A 19,187-nucleotide genomic window follows, 5' to 3' on the forward strand; every position below is an offset into this window, starting at 1 on the left:
GGTTTTCTATTATGCTTCATTGGTTTAATTTTCTATTTCTAAGTTAATACTATATTGTCTTTACAGTATGTTCTCATATCTGGTAAACTAAGTCTTCTTTTATTCTTCTTTTTTATCCTTTTCTCAATTGTTCTTAGGTATTTACCCTTTCACATAAAATGTATGATCATTATAGCCAAGATTTAAAGGATGTCATGTTGGAACTCTAATTAAAATTGCACTAAAAGTAAATGGATAGATATAGATATCTATACAGGCATTTTCATATTAAATCTTCCTGTTTGATAACATGGACCAATTTTTTTTTTTATTGAGTTATTGATAGGTTACAATCTTGTGAAATTTCAATTGTACATTAATGTTTGTCAGTCATGTTGTAGGTGCACCACTTCACCCTTTGTGCCCACCCCCCACCCCACCTTTCCCCTGGTATCCACTAAACTGTTCTTGGTCCATAGTTTTAAATTCCTCATATGAGTGGAGTCATACACAGATTATCTTTCTCTCGCTGGCTTATTTCACTTAACATAATTCTCTCAAGGTCCATCAACATGGACCAATTTTTAAGTGACATTGTATTAGTGAGTTTTTTTCCTACTGTCTTATCACAATTTAGTATTACAGTAAAGCTAGATTCACCTGGTGAGATGTCCTTCATTTTCTATGCCCTAGGATAGTTTAAGTAAGGCTGGAATTATCTCTTCATCAGAGCATTTGTGTTATGCTGGCGTTTTGGTTATCTCAGTGATGGTGAGATGCTAATGTTATTTTGTATCCAGGAACTAGGAATGGGTTAACGTCAAGCAAGGCACAAGACAGTCCTGTATAATGAATTATTTTCCCATCAAAAATGCCAATAGTGTCCTGGTTGAAAAACACTGGGCTTGAAAAACTCAGCTAAGAAGCCATCAGATTTCAATGGCTTCTTTCTAATGATAGCCTTTTAATTTTTTAAGTCTTTCGAGCCTCTGTGCTAATGATTCTCTTTCCCTTAGGTTTAAAAGTATGTTCCCAAAGATTTTGGTAGGAAATATTCTTCTTTTCATTGCTTTCAAAATGGTTTGTTATTTCTCTTTTGATTTTCTCTTAGGTCCAAGAGTTTTCTGAAAGTGTGTGTCTTAATTTCCTAGTAGTTATACCCTTTTTTGGAGGAAACTTTTTATTATTTATTTCTAATTGTATCATTTTATAATTGGGATATGTGGCATGTATATTTCTCTAATATGTTAGAAATTTTCTTTGTGGTTAAGCATATGATTCATTTTATAAATGACCCATGAATCATTTCTCTCTCTCTCTCCACACACACACACACACACACACACACTCTATTTGAGAATTAAGAGATTCAATATAGATTGTATTAGTTTGCTAGGGCTTCCCTAACAAAATACCACAGGTTGGGTGGCTTAAACAAGAGAAATTTACTTTCTCATAGATCTGGAAGCTAGAAGTCCAAGAGCAAGGTGCTGGCAGGTTTGGTTTCTTCTGAGGCCTCTCTCCTTGGCTTGTAGATGGCTGCCATATTGCTGTGTCTTCATCTGGTGTTTCCTCTGTGCACACACCTCACAAATGTCTCTGTGTCTAAATTTCCACTTCTAATAAGGACACCAGTCGGATTGGATTAGGGGCCACCCATATAACCTTATTTAACCTTAATTGCCTCTTCAAGGTCCGATCTCCATATATAGTCACATTCTGAGGTCCTGGGGTTTAAGACTTCAACATATGAATTTGGGGGGGGACATAGTTCAGCCCAATAATGTAGGTTTATTAAGTAAAGTTTATAAATTGCACTATTCAGTTTCTCTTTGATTTTACTTATTTTTTGTGACTGGAGTTGTGTAATGCTCAAAAAGATATATTTATATTTCAAGGTAAAATTGTATTTTCATCAAGGTCTCACATTTCTAATAATTTTTGTCTTTTATATTTAGCTACCATCTTATGGAATTATAGTTATTATATCTTCTTAGTCAATGTCTTTTATCAAAACCTAATGACCCTACCCTCTGTTTCCTGTTTAGGGCTTTTAACATTAAGTTCCATTTTGTCTAATATTATATCATCTTTGCATTTGTCTTTGTCCATACCATTGTTTTCAGTCTTTCTTTTTTTCTTTTTGTTTTTGGCTGAGGAAGATTCACCCTGAGCTAACATCTGTGCCAATCTTCCTCTATTTTGTATGTGGGTCACCACCACAGCATGGCTGCTGATGAGTGGTCTAGGTCAATGCGCGGGAACCAAACCTGGGCTGCAGAAGTGGAGCATGCCAAACTTAACCACTAGGCCACGGGGCCGGCACCTTCAGTCTTTCTTAATCACTTTATTGTACAATTATTTCCTTTAAACTTCGTAAGTCAAGGTTTCCTTTCTCAGTGCAACTTGAAAGTCTTATGCAATAAGTGAATTCAGTCTATTTTTTTAAGTGTAATGACTTGATCTTATTCCTCTCTGCTTCTTTATGATTTATGTTGTTGTTCTGCTTTTCCCTTATTCTAATTTTACTTGGTTTGATCATTTTCTTCTTTATTTGGAAGATCTACTGTACTGTTTTAGTCCATTAATGGTTACCTTTCCTTTCCTTGTACTTATAGTTTGATGTATATTTTTCTAATATTGTTTAAAAAATAAGATGCTAGTTATTTTCTTACCAAGAGGCACTGTTCCCCTCCATTTTCCCCACCCCAATAACTGAGCTTTTGGTCATTCCACTTACTCCCTTCTTGCCCTCTAGTCCGCCCTTCCCTCTCAAGATTCTTACCATCCTTTCCTCTCTGTGGTCTGTAGATGACAGTATTTCGTCATCCTCTAGGTCTGAGTCTTGCAGATGAGAAGTCTGATGCCTGTCTGATTCTTTTTCCTGTGTGGTACCTTGTTTTGTTTTGCCTGTGTCTGAAAATTTGTTAAATTTTCTCTTTATCCTTAGAATCCATGAATTTTATTAGGATAGTCTTAAGTCTGTGTCTTTTCTTATTAATCTATGCTTGAACCATGGCCTTTTGTTTTGCAGATTCAAGTCTTTCTTCAGTTCAGAGAAAATTTTCTCTATTATTTGTTTAAACCATCATATGTCTGTCATCTCTTCCTGTCTTCTTCTGGAACAAAAAGAAGAAAAAGCTAAGTTATTGGCTTTTTTCTCCAAAGCTTTTTTCTTTTCTCTTAATATTTCTGACTTTTTATCTCTTCATATTTCTATCTCTTTATATTTATTTTTTTGTCTCTTTATACCTGGGCTTTGCATTTTGAGATGTTCCTTACACTTGACTTTCCAAGTCACTAATTTGGATCTTATCAGTAACCATTCACTCTTCATATTCATCTCCTAAAATGTTTATTTGCAAAATCCTGGCCTTTGTTTTGATTTTCCTCCAGAAAGTCCTTTTTGTTATTCACTTTACTTGTGATTGCTCTTATTATGTACTTTTTTAACAAAAAATATATTGTTTACATCAACATTGTTTATTTTCCTCAGCAATTCTATTTTCCTAGACATGGTTCTATTTGCTCTGAATGATCTTACTATCTCTGGCTTTGTTATAATTTAAAAAATATATTTTATGCATTTATTCATTCGTTTATTTTTTTTGGTATCCTCACTGAGACTCAGGTCTGGCTGTTGGAGATCTGAGGTGGCAGCAGGTCAGGAAGTGAGTGATGGAAGGCAGTGTGGTCTCTGCATTGTGGGCAGGTGGCATAGCTGTAGAGCCTCCCACAGAGGCACCAGGAACAAGACTCCTGTCCCAGTTTTCCTTTGACTCTGCAGAGCTGGGGACAGAGAGGACCAGACCCAGCTGCTTAGTTACTTCTTATCCGCGTATCTACTACTTCTTGTCTAAGGATCCCAGTGGGGCTAGAGCTTAGAACCCACTGAGTTCTGTGGGCCGAGGTCTTTCCAGCATCTTAAGGGTTGTGATCCTCAGGCTAGGACTCTCTGAGGTTCATCTCCTCTAATCTCTTGCTCATTTGACCCTTTGTAGAAAACTTGAGCCATCTCCTTCTTTGGGGACTTACTCTGAAGAGAGGCCTCATTTCCACCTGGCAGTTGTTGGACCCGAGGCAAGCAGATAGACGAGAGTTGGGAGGCCAGCTATAACAAACCTTAGCAAGGTGACCATATTTTCAGAATCCCTAGAGGCCTATTTTAAAATGGTTACACTATAAATCAACAAAATCTTAGCAAAATTCAGAGTTTCCCAGCCTTTTAAATCTGGAGAAGTAATCAGTCTAGGCTTATTGTTTGCCTTAATGCACACTGGCTATGGGAGCTTAAATGCCAAATGATGTTTTTTTCTTTCACATGTGTGAGGGAGGAACATTTATTGTAAAAGTTAAACAGAGTGACAGCTTGCTTGGGCTGATGTGTAAGAGTTCTTGACTGGGCTGCTTTCCTTTCTTCCATAATAAGTAGTTAATAGAAATTCACTGACCTGCAGTGCAGACTTAATTTATCGCGTATATCAAGTTGATTTAACAGGAATGGAATGTGGTGGAACAATAGCTTCCCTCTCTCCCCACCTCTTGGTGAGCCTCCGACATTTCCCCTGGAAAGAAAATCAGATTTAACACCATGTAGAACCTTTGTGATTTTAAATAATTGGGCTATGTTTGAAAAAAAGTATTTAATCAATGGCAATAATCTGTTTATTTGAAAAACCATTGGGTTGGGGAGGTGGTATTTATCTATAAAATTTTCTCTTGTAGGAGAGCTGAAGTGGCTGAGTACATTATGTGCTTTGCACTGTGCAAAAGAAAAACTGAAAATCCTGAATTGCTTCTTTCTTTCATGGCATGCTCTCTATTTAGAAAATCCTTAATTAATTTTGTGTGAAAGCAGACGGTCAAAGGATTTAAAGAAGAAGAAAAACATCTTGAATTCCCTACTGCTTGCAAAGTGGGGAAAGCGAAAATGGTAAACTGATTAAAAGAAGTCATCTTGAAGTCTACCATTATAATGAGATGTAAATAACAGCAACAAACCCGAATCACTTAAGAAAGTTTGCGGGGCTTCTTCCATTTGAAATGCATTTTTCCCCCCAACTTTGTTCTCTGGAGACATCAGCCATTTAAAAGCATGATATTGGAACTGACCCAGCATCACTTTTAATTAGCACAGAAATGCTAATTATACTTTTTTCTGTGTGATGCTTAATGTGAGCTGTCAGAACAATGTGGCTTTTTTTTCACTTCGGTTGCAGTGAGGTACCCACGATCATCAGACCCATTTTAAAATCATAAAGGCCAATACATCCAAACTGATAATTATTTTTAAACTATAAGAATCTGCTAAAAGAGGCATGAAAACAATGGCATCAAAGTGAAAAAAAGTGAGCTTTTTATTTACTCCAGACACAAGCGTACTTCATTTTATTCAATATTTGTGGTCTGTGCAAATCAAGTTTCTTACCATTGCATCATTTAAAATACTACATAAAACTTGATTTTGAAAGAAAGCTACTTTTTCATGAGAGTCTCTTTTGAAAAGCAAATAGCCACCCTTTCTCCATTTTACAGGTTTGGGGCTTTGCATTTAGATTTTCTCAAAGGAAGGCTTGTGTTCTTGACGTGATTTTTTTTTTTTTTAAGCTGACAGCTCTAGGAATGCAATGGATACTATCCTTTAATAAAGTCTGTTGTATAAATCTAATTAAGCGCAAATTTAGTTAAGCTTATTTTATTTATCGAAGACAGTCAGACTTAATTCTTCCCAATAGTCAAACACATAACCCTCCCCCCCACCAAACCTCAAAAACAAAACAAAACAAAACAAACACATCTGGTTATAAAATCTAAGCCTTAGATTTTATTAACATTTATCAGAAGCAAGATGAGAGTCTAAATGGCTTTTAAGGTCTATACTCATCGTATAATTCTGGAATTCTATATGATAAAAGGGATTAATTCTATATTACATTAATTTTTTTTTAAAGTGTGGATGTAATGACCACTAAAGTCAGCCAGAAAACTGGGAGGGAAAATTCGACAAAACTTTCTATTTCGGAGGGCATGCTTTTTTTCCCTGAACTAAAGAAAATCCTCCATAATTTTAGCTCACTTGGAAAAAATTCTGAATTATTCTTTTAAAAGTCTGAATTGTAAAATATTATATAAGAAATTGAATTTGATGGCTTTTGGTACACTTGGCCTTCTGTATAATGATAATAACAACAACCCAACAGTGATGCTTGTAATATTTATTGACTGCCTGCTATGGCCCTGGCACTGTGCTCTGTGCTTTACATAATAACCATACCAAGTCAGAGCCGTTAGTGTCTCCATTTTATAACAGAGGACAATATGGCTCTGGACATTATGGAGCTTGCCCAAGGCTTCTCAGCTAGCAAGTGGCAAGGATGGGTCACACTCAGATCTGTCTGTTACTAATGCCTTCTGTTAACCATTGCACTATAAGATGAAATGTGCGTGTTTTTAGTGATGTAGTAGAAAGTCCTACAGGTCATTTTTTCTCCCTCTGAATTCAGGTTTAATATGACTTCATGATCATGTTTTCATTGTTCTTAGGAAACCACTTTTTTTCATCTCTGGCAAAAGCAGATCTCCATCCAGGATGCTTTGAATGCTGACTGCTATAGACTGAATTGCATCCCCCCAAAATTCCTATGTTGAAGCCCTAACCTTCAATGTGATGGTATTTGGAGTGCGGCCTTTGGGAGCTAATTAGGTTTAGATGAGGTCATGAGGACAGGGCCCTCATGGTGGCATTAGTGCCTTTATAAAAAAAGGAAGAGATACCAGAGCTCTCTCTCTCTGCACAATGTTAGAGCACAGCAAGAAGGCAGCCATCTGCAAGCCAGGAACAGAGCCCTCATCAGGGAACCAACTGGGCTAGCACCTTCATCTTGGATCACAGAGTCCTGATCTTTCAATACAGAGTCACTGAAGGAAGTCAGATGACAAGAACTTAAGTCTAACAATAGCAAACACTTATGAGTCCTCCTCTGTGTCAGGCATTGATCTGTGTGCCTCGAGTGTGTAACTAACTTGACCAATCCTCACCGCAATCCTCTGTGGTAGCTACTATTAATATCATCCTCCCCATTTTCCAGTTAAAGTACTGAGGGATAGAGAAGTTGAGCAACTTATCCAAGGGCACAGCTAGATAGAATCAGAATAGAACCAGAATTCAAACTCAGGCAATCTAGCTCCAGAACCTGTAGTCTTTCGTTCTTATTCTCCCAGAGGCTTTTGTCAGCTTTCTTATGTGTAAAATGAGGATCATGGCTGTCCTATTTATAGGGTAAGGAGAAATAGGTGAGGTCATGAGTGTGAAACTACTAAAAAAAAAAACAAAACAGAATATAAAGTATTAATATTTATTAGCACAAATTTTCAGAATTGATATTTACTTAGTGAATTTATTTCTAACGCAACTCCTTCAAAAAATGTCGAGATAAGCAACCCAAAAAAGGCATCAAAATAATATCAGTAGTAAAATCAGATTTCAGCAAGGGAGGAAGACAGAGCAACAAAGAATGGTAAACCTTTCAATACCTGAGACAAAATGTGAAACACAAGCTACATGGTTTTATCAATAAAAAAGAGAAGAGGGTATTTTTTAAGGAGAGAGAAAGTTTTTTCCCCACCATTGCATTTAAAAAGAAATTTCTCATGTTGGAGCTCCTGAAGTGAGCATAATGATCAATGGTTCCACAGAGTAAGCAATTTGATTGATTACAATATCATCGCTTTTGCTACTCTCTTCTTGTCGTGGTAGAGAGATTAAGGGACCATGAAACCTTCACATTTGGTCAGCAGGAGGGAAATGTTGTAGAATATAAGGATGTAGATAATTTAAGACTGGATAACCAACCCTTAAATTGTCAAAAATTGACTATTTTCCAAAGAAGACCTCCCAAGTGTGCCAGATAGATCTGCTATGGCTGTGACAAGGCTAACCACCAGGTCATTTCACACCGATGCCACGTAGGGTGTGATGTGGGATGCATAATTAGATGATTGGATGTGGTTTCTGCTCTTGGGGCCCAAATGTCAGACTAGACACAGCATATTAAAGCAGGAAAAGGATCAGAATATAGATAAGGGAAACGTATATGCACTGTAGAATATGTAGAAAATATAGAACATTTAAGGAAGAAAGTCAACATTGATGAAATTACCAACATGGTTACTTTTTGGTATATGTTTCCTTCCAGTCTCTTATTCTCATTCTCATTCTCTCTGTAAGGAGAGACATAGATACAGATACAATATAGATATGAAATAGATATAAATATAGGTATAGATAGATATAGACACAGATGCATGCGTGTGTTCACACACACATATTCGGAGGTTCAGAGAATCAGAGGGTAATGTACCTTTCCCAAGGTTTCAGAGCTAGTAAGTGGCAAAGATGGAGCTCAGATCCGTTTTGATCTGATACTAAAGCCCCATTCTTTTAATTATATATTCTGAGTGTGTCAATTTTTTGACCTATTATTTTATGCAGGTAGAAGTATGCGTTATGTAGCACTCCGTACTCTGCTATCCTTTCCCCAATCATCTTGTATTGGGAGCAATGTTTCAGGTTATTAATATTTTTCTAAACCATGATTATTGATATTGCTTAATATTCTACCATAGACCATCATTTATTTACTTATTTCATTATCTTAAATCTTTAGGTTTCCAATGTTCACCAGCTGTTATATGTCACTCATAAAGGGGAGAGTGGTCAGCTCTGCATGTGTATGTCAGGAAAGGCTCCATCGAAGAGGAGGCACTTGAGCTGGATCTTGAAGTTGCCCGGGGTTGACCAGTCAGACATGTAAGAGAAGAGCATACCCAGCAGAGGAAAAAAACATGGCAAGTCTGGAGAACTGAAAGTGTTTGAGGTGGCAATATAGTGTAATCGTGAAGAGTTCAGACTTTGTTTTCAGACAGACCTGTGTGAGTTCCAGTACTGGCTTTAGCACCTCTTAGCTGTGTGATTTTGGCTAACTTGCTTAGCTTCTCTAAGGCTGGGCTCTCTCATCTGTAAAATAAGGATTGCAATGAGGTTGTGTGAGCGCACAGAGAGCTCTTTGTGTAGAAACTGATGCCTAGTGAGAACTCAAAAAATATGTATATATTTCTAATTAGTGTTAGTATGATATCAGCCACCTTAGGGTGTGTGATGGGGAGTGTTGAGTGATGAAGCAAGACAAATCCTAGAGAGCCTTAAATATCCTGCTGAGGAGCTTTGTCTTTATATGATATGTAGTCAGGCCTTGATAGATTTCTAAGTTAGAAAATAGTGGATCAGATTTGAATTGCAGTACGGATACAAGATTATAAGTAGGAACACTACAATTCCAAGTGAGACGTTATAAGGGCTTGAGGCATGTCAGTAACAGTGGTATCTGAGACGGAACGAATAAGAGACATGTTACAGATAGAGAATCACTGGAACTCAGCAATTCTTTGGATCAAGGGGTAAAGGGAGAAGAGGCGTCCAGGATGATCTAGAAGATATATGATGTTTCTGCCTGCACAGTGTTCCTCCTTCCTTTTTTCTTTTAAATAGCATCTCATTTTTCCTCTGGGTAATTACTCCTCCCCCATTTTTGGTCCATTCCCCAATCCCATTCACCCGAGATGTGTATGAATGACCCAACAATTTCATATCCCTGACCACAGTAACTAGTCAGGAGTGGGTCAATGATCTGACTTGGTCTGCTGGGACCAGGACACTTGCCAAAATTTTCAGGAACAAGAAATTCTTTTCTTTGGAATTAAAGCCAGATGAATGCAAGCTTGGCATATCCAATCTAGAATAGAGCCAACAGTGGAGAAGAGCTGAGAAGAGAAAGAGAGCAGGTGAGTAATTTTATAGTATCACTTAGCTGGACCTAATCATACTTAGAGATAAAAATCTCCTTTTAGGCTTTCCAATTAAGTATTCAATAAGTTATATTTTCTGGTCAAGCTAGCTTCAGCTGAATTTCTTTCACTTGAAACTAAATTTGAAATTCCAGCAAATACAGGTGATTCTCAGATTTTTTTGTCTTGGGTGATTAGGTGGATTAAGCAGTATGTGAAACACAGAGAGGTACAGGTTTGGGAGAAAATGATGACTTTGGTTTGGAGCATATTGAGTATAGATTACTCATGGGGCAAATGGGTAGAGATGTCTAGTAGATACCTGGACAAATGAGCCTGAAACTTAGGAGACAGATCAGAGCTGGAGAAACACGTTTGAATTCATCAGATTTTGCGGTTAGGAAAGAATTTCTTTCTTTTTGAAGTTCTCCTTTTTTGGTGCAAAGCTGACCCCATGGCAGGCACTCAGGGTGTATTAGTAAACCAAAGGGAAAATGGCAAGTAGATAAACACCATGTATAGGACACCTATGTATTGTTTTGGGGTGACTACCATTTGTGGGGTTTGTTTGGTTTTTTTGCTGGGAAAGATTCACCCTGAGCTAACATCTTTTGCCAATCTTCCTCTCTTTCTTTTCTCCCTCCCCAAAGCCCCAGTACATAGTTGTATATTCTAGTTGTAAGTACTTCTAGTTTTCCTATGTGAGCTGCCGCCACAGCATGGCAACTGACAGACAAGTGGTGTGGCTCTGTACCCAGAAACCGAACCTGAGCCCCTGAAGCAGAACGTGTTGAACTTTAACCACTAGGCCATCAGGGCTGGCTCTTTTTTGTTCATTTGAAGTTCATTTGTATCACACTATTGATATATCAGTAGCCTTGTCAGGTAACTAAGACATCAATTTTCCATCTCAGGGAAAACAAAATGTATATTGAAAAGCATCCTGTGATTTTCTTTTTTAGGGACACAATAATGTATACAATGCTTTCATAAACCAGAAAAGGACTGTAGTGAGCCTGACTGCTTTGAGGGTGGATGTAGAATAGATAGATGGGTTGGTAGAAAATGGCATTTCGTTATTTAGTATTTTGTAATCACTAGCTATTTAAATGAACTAATATAGCTATTTAAATAGAGAAAATGAACAGGTTCCACCTATCTTCCTTCCCAAGTTGTGTGTCCAGCCGATAGCCTTGGGCAGTGTAGCTCAGTGCTTCATGGACATTGGTCCCTGGATGTTTGGTATTTGAGTCATCTGGGGAGCTATTTAAATCCACAGGACTTTGCATTCCACTCCCTAGAGAGCCTGATTTTGCAACTCTTTGTGTCCAGGGACCTGTATGTTTGCTCCCAGGGGACTGATACTTGGCCAGGTTTGGGAGTTACTTAGTGGTGGGAACAGATGCAGATTTAGTTCCCAATCACAGGTGTCCTTGGACTGGCTATTTGGATTCTTTGGGTCTTTGTTTTCTCATTGTTTGACTGAGGGAGTTGACATGATGATGTTTAAGGTCTTTCTTCTCTAAACATACCCTTCATTTCATTCACTCATCCAGTTTTTTTCTCCATTCATATGTGACTCATAATGTGCTTCTCCTACTTCATAAAGGAGATAAAAAAGATAAAATTCAAACCAGCATTTCAGCTGTCTTTTGACTGCTGACAAGACGGCAGTTTTAGGAGTGTCTTGGTTTAGTGATGTGTAACCGTAATGATAGTGAGCTATGTTGTGTATAATTTAATCCTTAAGCATGCATCTACCACTTAAAGTTATTTTCTATACACTTAAAATGATAAAATAGTCTTTATCAGAATTTTCTTTAACTTTCTCTATTTTGTTATCATATATTGTGCTATTCCCACGGGAGAAAGCATAGTGATGTTTTTCTTCTTTCCTTTGAAAATCAAGCTCATGCAAAGTGACAGGTTTAGAACATATTTCTAAATCAAAGAATGACCGTTATAGGACTCGAACATACAAGTTACTTCCCTAACTACCATTTATTTGTGCTAAAATTGGCTACATTCCTGATGATAATTCTGCAAGACAGCGGTAGAATATGACTTGCCTTCCCACTGTTTGATATAAATCTCCACTGATACGAATTGAGTTCAGCTGCAGTGAACTTAAATGCTAATGTTGAAAACATAAGGCAGCCTGCTGTTTCTTTTATACTAGAAAGTTTTAACTTCTACAGTCTTCTGTATCCCCCCTCCCACCGTAGGTTAGATCAAATTAGAACCACTCCATTTCTGTCTGAAGGGTGAAATGTGCAAGCTTGATTTACATAACTCAACATGAAAACGGAAGAGGGAATTAATTATAAGGATGGGTGCACCACTCTTGTCCTTGAATAATATACCACAACGGTCATGGGAAAACAGTCAGTGCAATAGCATTTATCAGATAGCCAACCAGTATTTGTTAAGTGCTGACTCTTGCCCAGTACTGTGTAAAGCACTCTAGGGTCTAGAAAGTAATCATAATAGTCAAAATGATAATATCGAAAGCTCACTGTGTGCCAGGAATTGTAGTAAGCACTTTACAGTTGTTATCTCATGGAATCCTCAAAATAACCCCGTGAAATAGGTACCTATTATTATATAAATTTTACCGATGGAGAAACTGAGGCCCAGAGAGGTTGGGAAAAAATGTCCCAAGGACTCCAGGAACCAGGATTCCAGTACAGGTTTCCATACTCTTGGCCTCTTGATGTTCCCTAACTTTAATGAATTTACAGTCTAGTTGGGAACACTAGGAGCATGGCTCTTCTAGAAAAGGCCCAGCATTGCAAGGTAGGCATAAAACAAGTAGCATTAGGGCTCTTCCCTGATCATACGAGATGTCAACAGAGGTGAAATATAATTCTAAAGTGGGAGCATGGCCCAGGTTAAAGAAAAAAGCAAAAATGGGAAAGAAGAGTCAGTTTAATTGTACAATACTTACCTGGTTGACACCTAGGACATTTCCCTCAAGCTTACCTACATGTACTTTATTCATTTTACTTCTTCTGTTCTGACTCAGATTAAATCCTGGGATGTCCTAATATTAGGTGTGCCTGGAATATTAGATGTTCAGTACGGCTGATGCTCTGAACTTGAAAGGGAGAGTAGAAAGAGATGTGTCAAAGCAGCAAGCAGGGGCCAGATGGTGGGGGCCATTGAAGGTGTCATGAGGAATTGGGTCTTTATCCTAAGCGGGCCAGGGGAGTGACATGCTCAGAATTGTTTTTTTGGCAAGATTATTTTGGATGTGGGGTAGGGAATAAATTGAAGGAGAGGCAAGAGTGATACATGTGAGTGATGATAGTGATTTAAATTTGAGTTAGGACGGAATGAATGAGGCATATTTGGGAAATATTTAGAAAATAGAGCTATAGGATTTTCGATTTATGCCTTCATCATTCCTCTGACACTGCCCCTGTCATAGTCACAGTCACTTAATGTTGTTGAGTCTATGGACACTTTTGTGTTCTCTTTTTTTTGGACAGTATTCTAGATAGTTGATCTCTTCAATTTTGGACTCCATTTTTTCTTGTTTTTATTTTTACCCACTTATCTCTTTCTTGGTTTATTTTTGCCCATTTCTCTTCTTTCTAACTTACCCTTTTGTCTGTTTTTAACTGTTTTTCTCCCTTTTAACCATGATGGAGTTCATCAGGGTTGATCCTGGGATTGCTTCCTTTTTCTCTCTACAGTGTACTGCCCACACTGTTTTTCTAGGTGATTTTATTGTCTATGTGCTGCTGACTCACAAGTTTATGTCTCAGGCCTAGACTTCTCCTTAAAGGTCTAGGTTCATAACCCCAAACACTACTTGACAAGCCCATTTGGAAGTCTAACAGACATTTTGAACTTAACACATCTAAAACTGACTTGTTGATTCCCTACCTTTCCACCACCTCAGTTAATAGCAGTATCATCCACCCAGATATTCAGTTGAGAAGCTGGAAATATTCCTTGATTTCTCCTTTTCCTTTGATGCCTCCATCCAATACTACTGTTTTCTCCAGTAAACTGTGAGTTCCATGAGGGCAGAGACTTTGGCTGATTTGATCACCTGATACAGATGATAGACTCAATAAATATTTGTGGAATGAATGAATGAGTGAATGGTTAGACTTGTGGTTGATTTAATGTGAGTGATGAAAGACAGAGAAAGGAGAAAAAGATGCCAAAAATCATTCCCAGCTTCTGATTTGAGTAAGTGGTTACTTGGTTAAGCCATTTACCAAGATAGGAGCAAGTTTTGAGAGAAGTTAAGTTCCTTTGGAGACATGTTGAATTTAGGATTTTTGCAAGAAAACAAGTGGAGATGTCCAACTGACTTTTGGATATACTGGGCTGGAGCTTACAAGTCAGTTTTGATGTGGAGCTATCGAGGGCAAACTCATCAGCTGAAGGATGGTACTTGAAGTCATTGGAGTGCTTAAGCTCTTTTAAGTGAGAGAAGTGCCTCAGTCATAGCCCAGAGAAACATCAAAATTATAGAACTAGTAGAAGATGAGAAGTGACCAAAGTGTTAAGAATAAAACTTAAGAGCATATGTTGTCAAGAAAAAACAGAATTTCAAGAGGGACTGGCCAATAGTGTCATATGCTGCTGAGAGGTCAGAAAATTATAGCTGAAAAGTGGCCTTGGGTTCAGCAACATGGGGGACAGTGGTAATCTTGGGGAGTAGTTTCAGTGGAATGTGAAGTGGAGATCCAGGTTTAAGGGACATGAAGAGTGAGAGGGAGAAAATGAAGATGGGGCAGAATTTGTTTAGGACACAAAAGGGATAAGAAAGAAACATGTTACCTGGAAGTTGGATGGAGCATTGATGGATTTTTTTGTTGTTGTTAAATATGGAAGAGACTTGAGTATGTTAAAAGCTTTCCAGGAAAGAGAGACTGAGAAAGAGAGAGAGAGGGGAGATAATGAATAGTGATATATGGAGAAGAGAGAGGTAATAACCAGCATAGACAGAATGTGAGAGGAAATAGAAACTAAAGTAAAATTAGGAATGACTTTCCACTAGAGGAAGGTACAACCTGTATTGTAACAGAAAGGAGAAGAGATCGTGTTCACTGTAGACTGACTCCTGGATTTGGTCAAAATTGCAAGAGCAGGATGGCTTCCATTTTCTCCATAAAGGAGGAAGAGAGCTTTGTGCCAAGACCATCCCTTTTAGGGGCCACCCCTCCTCAGTAAGGACTACTCTAAAATATTCTGTATGGCTGACTTCTCTTGAAATGCTTTCTTTCAGTGATAGTGCAAAAACGAGCTCATCTGCTGGCCTTCTCTCTCTTAATGGCATTGCCGCTCTATGGACCGTCAGAGAACTGTGACCAGTGTAGTAGATTTGTGGATGGGTCCTTAGTGTTCCCATGACTAATATAAAGTTGTCTATTTTTCTTTTGTTCTATCTTCTTTTTTATGGCTGTTTTGCATTTCACCTTCCTGTTTGTTGCCAGGCATGATGAGCTGGAACTGATATACTTGGTATAATGGTTTCAAATTATAATATCAGTACACTTTTGATGGCCCTAGATAATTAATGCTGAAATTCACAGTCAGTGGTGGTAACAGGAGTCAGAAAACAACTCTAAAAATAATGCAATATGCTTAATAATTGATTCATTTTTTTTCTCTGCATAATAATCAACTTTATTTTTACCTGCTATGACAAAAACTGGTTGGGAAAAAACTTGTTATGTAACAGTCTCCTCCTTGACCCCATCCAAGTCTAAAATATATTTTACTTGCTCAGCATGTGACTGGGAATCCCAGGGGATATCGTGGATCATGGCTTTCCTGTTTCCATTTTGGAAATAATAGTAACTACAACTTTACTCAACTCTTTGGAGGCCTGAGCTGAAGCATTGATAGTCATCTCACGTTGGTTTATTGCATGACCATTCATTCAACAACTTCAAAAATCAGATTTTCACTGTTAATAATTAAGTAATTAGGGAGTTACGAGCCTTGACAAGAGTTCTTCATCTTTGGATCCCTACAAAGAAAATAAACATAACATAGTAAAGTTAATATACTGAATCCACTAACTGGTTTTCAAGTCCTACAAAGGCCCTGCCATTGAAATTTCAGGGAGTTATGGACTAGGCACCTCAGAAATGCGTTATTTTCCTCTACTCTTCCAATTGTATGTTTTATTGGAGGTCTTCTCTCTCTTATCCCAGGGGTAAATCTGTGTGATATTGACTGGGAAATCCTTTGGGAATTTCCCGTATTCAACCAGAGGTTTGCAGAGCCCTGAGAACCCATTTTGAATGGCAATAGAATCTGAGGAATGGTGGATAGGGTAAGAATTGAGAACTAGGAAAGAAGGAAGACCTTGGAGTGTTATTTTTGTCTTAAAGTAAAACAAGCTGATCTTAAAGTCAGCTCTTGGCTCCATAACTTATTATCTTGCTCTTTGGCAAGTTACTTAATGTCTCTGAGCCTCAGTTTCTCACTTGTATAAAAAGGATAATGATATCCATTTCAAGGATTCTTGAGGATTAAATAAAGCAGTTCATGAGAAGCTCCTAGCACAGAGTCTAGCAGATATAATTCTCAATATATATTAGCTTCTTTCTCTTTTCTCAAAATAAGTTTCTTTATAGCTCCTGAATATCTAAAACCTCCTTTAAAGATTCCTTTTGTTAGATCTACCCTGTGACTATCTCTTGCATCTGTATCTTCCTTCCATTCCAGCTACCAGGAATGGCAGGTTGATATCCCAAGTTCAGACTGACATCCTTCAAACATGATTCCAGTTGTGTGACAGGCCTGCTCTGAAGCCTTCAGTGGATTTCCTTTGCATGCCTAGAAAAATCCCAAACCTCTTGGCCCAGATAGGTGGGTCCCTCCATATTTGAATTTCCTTCTCTTTCCAGCCTCTTCACTGAATTCCCTACATACGTCTAACTAAATCACCCTATTCTTTTCTCCCTGGACACTGCTCATCCTGGCCTGCCTCTTTGCCTTCTCTGGCTTAGAAACTCCTCTCCACCATCTCAGCTTGGTAAAGTCCTACCCAGTGAAGCCAGTGCCAGTGTTCCATCCACTCCAGGATGTGCCCTCTGTCCTCCCCTCCCACCATCAACAGGATTTCTCCCTCAGAAACCTCCCACAGCAAGTTTTCTTTATTTGGCCATGTCTCGAATATTCTTCCCCAGCCTCTCAACCTTGTCATCTCGTATCCATCCTAAGGTCTCACCCCAAAATCATGTCCCTAGCTGTTGGGTCTATATCAGTCCCCTTTGGTATACGCTACCTTCAGAACACTTACCTCAGTCCGTGATGCCATAGTCATTAGTCTGAATCATTCCATTAATGTTTGTCACCCATTCACAAGACTGGAAGCTTCTTGAAAGGAGGCAGGGTGGCTGTTTTTCTCTCTGTTGTATCCTCAGTGCCTGGTAGAGAAAGCAATCAGTGAATTCTTGTTGAATCAATAAATGCAGTATACTACTTGCCGTGTGCTGCCTTTCTTTATAGCTCTTTTTGTACCCATGCTTATCACATCTATGTCACTGAGAACAAGGGTTATGTCCTGTTAGTTCTAATTGGCGCTATGGCACCTAGCTCAATGCCTTGCTGGTCAGAAGCACTCACTAAGTATTTGTTAGTAAAACGTGAGTGAGCATAAAACAGAGAACTGTAGAGTGAAGCCTACTGCATGCACTTTAAGTCGTATGGTGGCTCTCGATATGGGAGGGGGACACTAAGTCCGCTTCAGGGTTAGTAGGAATCTTCTCATTTTGTAAACAAAACACTTATTGTGGGTTATGAAAACCTTGATTTTCAGATCTCATTCATAAATGATAAGATGGTTTTTTCAAGAAAAAACATTCTTGAAGCAGAGATTAAAACATAAACCCTTTTGATAACAAAAACAAAAGCTGCCCCTCCACCCCCGTGTTTCCGGTGAAATGGCCTTTCTCTCGAGATATAATTTCCTCCGTTCACCATCTTTCTTTGAAATTGCCCAATCAATCAGGAGAGGGGATTTGCGCCCCACCTGTGGCGAGACGTTTTAAAGAGACGAGACATTTGATTGCTATGTTTAGATTTATGGGGATTGAGATGACCCTGAAGATTAAATGAAGAAGCAACTGTGAAAAAGAAACCGGAACAGGGAGAAAATTGATTTTTTAAGTTGAAGACGTATTGGTGTTGAGAGGTTTAAATGAGGAGATAGGTGCGAATGATAAGGTCCAGGTGGGTGGGGAGGGGGTACCCTGAGGGCAAGCCACATGGTTTAATTGTCACTGGTGTAATCCCTGTTGACCTTCAGGAGGCTCAGAGAATGATGATATCATGAGACTTGAGTTTTAAAATCACATTTAGTGAACACCTAATCAGAGCCACAGATGGGGTTTACATTTGATCCTCCTGATGAAACTGAATTAAGACAGGGTAGAAGACCGATAATAAAGAGTGACTATGAGATGAAATTCCTCAGAGTTATTTTTCATGATGCAAGAGGCAGCCAAAATATATAGCTGGCTGAAACAAAAGAAATTTAATCAGTGCAGATAAAAATATGATTATTTTTTCCAAAGGGAAAAGCATGCCTCAGAAACTTCCCCAAAATGTATGAGAAGTTTCTTGAAAGAAGGTCTATTTCTGCATACTCGAAATCGATTTATTTCTACTTCCGTCTAGGTCACTGGTCTCTCGTCTATTCTTCCATATTTTGTACTCTAACATCGTTCCTTTTTGCCTTTTCCCCGTCATCTTTTGGTGACTTCAAAAACACCTCTCCAGGACTGGGTATGAAACTTCAGTGGCATTCAGTAAATATTTCTTGGGTACTTGCTCTTTGCTCAGCAATATTGTAGGACTTAGACTACAAGAATTTAAAGGGCTTTTGAGGAGACAAAGCACATACACAAACTAATGAATAAGCAGTTAAGCCATAGACATCAGTCTAGGAGGAGTTCAGGAGAAGTGAGAAGGATCCCTCTGGGCTGGCTGATCGTGGTGAATGATATAAAGGAGATGGGACTTAGGCAGGGTGCTGGGGAATGGAGAACTCATGGATAGCGGAGTGTGCAGGAAAATAGACTAGAAAAATGATGGAGCCCAAATTGAAGATGGGGGTGTTGAATGGACGGTGAGGAGACTGACCAGATAAGACTAGAAACTGGTTATTAAGGGGAAGTGAGGGTCAATGGAAGTATAATCTATGGACTTTAGGTAGCTGTGGTAAAAGAGAATTATATGTTCTGATTATTTATCTGTTAACATGATTGTATAATTGTTAAATCATTTATGTGTTGCACTTATGTATTTGTGCATAAGTACATATGCATAGATACTGGGTCCTACAGTTGTGTTTCTTTGTTTCTCATCATTGAAACCATTCTGTTTAT

Source organism: Equus asinus, chromosome 4 (assembly GCF_041296235.1).
Source record: "Equus asinus isolate D_3611 breed Donkey chromosome 4, EquAss-T2T_v2, whole genome shotgun sequence".
NCBI lineage: Eukaryota > Metazoa > Chordata > Mammalia > Perissodactyla > Equidae > Equus > Equus asinus.